Below are 2196 nucleotides of genomic sequence, written 5' to 3'. Positions count from 1 at the left end.
AGCAGACATATCCTGGTGACGCAAATCGGGCTTGATCTCCGAGATTACATAACCGCCGTTTTACGGCTTCCCAAGTACATACTCATAGGGTATATAAAATGCTTCCGTCTTTCTCAATCAACTTTACCAAACTGGAGTCAATTGAAAGAGCTCATTCCGATCCGAATCATCCAAGAAAGCGTTGACACTCGCGAAAAGCCCTAAGCCAAGACATATACCAAGCGAATTCGAACATGATTGAATGAGAAAGTCAAGCCCAAAATGAAAGTCCAAGAATGAGATGAGTACAAACAGCTACAAACCCGACCGCTTCTTGTTGACAGGCCCTTACTATACCGCACTCATTTTAAAGTCCTTTGACAAATATAAACTCAACAAAGGAGGCGTACGCGGATATGTCTCCTCTGACTTTTCCAGTCATGAATCAGACCAAGGAACATGACTGATCCTTCATGAGAAACATGGCAGTGCTCCGGACGGAACTAGAGATTACCAAGCTCGATTGCAAGGTCTTGGACAAGCAATTCTAGCTGCAGCTTCGAAGGGGATGCTAAGTCACGAGCACCGGCCGCACGCACTCAGCTCGAGTATATAAGGAGAGGTCGAGTAGGGCGTTTTGTTTCTCCAGACCATCACATCTTCCATCAACCACAAGCTCACTCACAAAACTCAGTACTTTAGGTCTATCTACCACGTTCTAACAACCAAACCATCATAACTTTTTTACCAAAATGCAATTCGGTCTCAAGTTCTTTACCCTGCTTGCTCTCGTTGCGCTCGTTGGCTCTACCTTAGGACAACGTGAGCCACCACTGAAGCTTTCTTTCGCGATTGTCCGGCTGAATCTTTAGTTTTTTCTTCTCTAGCTGTGGCCAATGAGCAAGGTAAGGTTGCATAGATTTGAATGTCGTGATCATTTCACTACCAAAAAAATAATATTTTCCGCGGGGAAAATTAAATTCTACATGTGTCAAATCAAAGGATCACGGAAAATTTTAATACCATATGACCCCAGATCATTTTTATTATTGTAGTCCCAGTTGTAACCTTTACAGGATCATATACCTCAATCAATCCAATTGCTCATATACTGTTGGTTTCATAAGCTTGGTTGTACTTCATCTCGAGTGAAAGTCTCCTCTCCACCAAGGCTTTCGTAGTAGAGGCCCTCCGAAACCCTTCCATTCGCCACAGAGCTTTGCCCGTCAGTAGAACCTGATGACATGACGTACGAGGAAATTCAAGGATGAGAATAACACCCTGACTGATGTGACCAGCGGGACTCGTGGATCTTGTGTCTGTTTTGCACCGGTGCTGTTTTGCTGTGCAACATCTACCAAATATATGCAAATCTTCCATAGTTGATTGAGCTAATACACATGTACACCACGGGGCTGATGGCACGTGACGCTCACGTGAGACATTCAAACACATGCTGTCTACATCGTCATACCCGATGTGAGTTACACCTGCCAGCCAGCATGGGCTACACCCAGTCTGGTCACGTTGCTACAATGTGATGACTCACCCGACAAGCAGGTGAGTCATCTCACCTTGTTAAGGGTGTGAGGCAGGCTGCGTGACAACCAGGGGGGAAGATTGCACACCTGTACTGTACGGAAGTTGTATTGAGCTTGTGAGCATTGGCTCATCCCAGTGCTTTCCCAGCCTCGTGATGGCTGAATAAACACACCAGTTGAATCAGGCGGGGATGTTTCCAACCTTTGCTTGCTGAGTGCACACTATAACAATGATCTGATCTTTGCATTGACAAGGACTACATGTGGTAATTATAGAAACACAAATAACATGGAGAACAGTTAGAAAACAACAAAACTAAGACTAGAACTAAAACTAAAAATAGTCTGTGAGTGAAATTTGATGATTGATTGTAGTGCTTGATAATATGATTTGATGAACTGTTTCTATTGAAGAGGATCATTGAGCAATCAGCCAATGAGTTGATCAGTGAGAGATAAAAAAATGACACAAAGAAAGACCTACAATCTACGAGATCGATCCGGGTGTACGGGGCGATAAGAACCATGAGAACAAAAAGGAAGGGCAACATTGATATCTGGTCGAGAGGAGTCATGATAAATATATGAACAAATTAACAGAAAAGTACCAAAAGGTTAGTCTTCAACTTCATTGAGATATCAGAAGATTGTTCAAGCAGGGGGAGAAGAGGACTTA

This window comes from Melampsora larici-populina (genome assembly GCF_000204055.1).
Source record: "Melampsora larici-populina 98AG31 unplaced genomic scaffold MELLAscaffold_150, whole genome shotgun sequence".
NCBI classification, from domain to species: domain Eukaryota; kingdom Fungi; phylum Basidiomycota; class Pucciniomycetes; order Pucciniales; family Melampsoraceae; genus Melampsora; species Melampsora laricis-populina.
The sequence above is the reverse complement of the archived record's forward strand: the minus strand, read 5'-3'. Positions refer to the sequence as shown.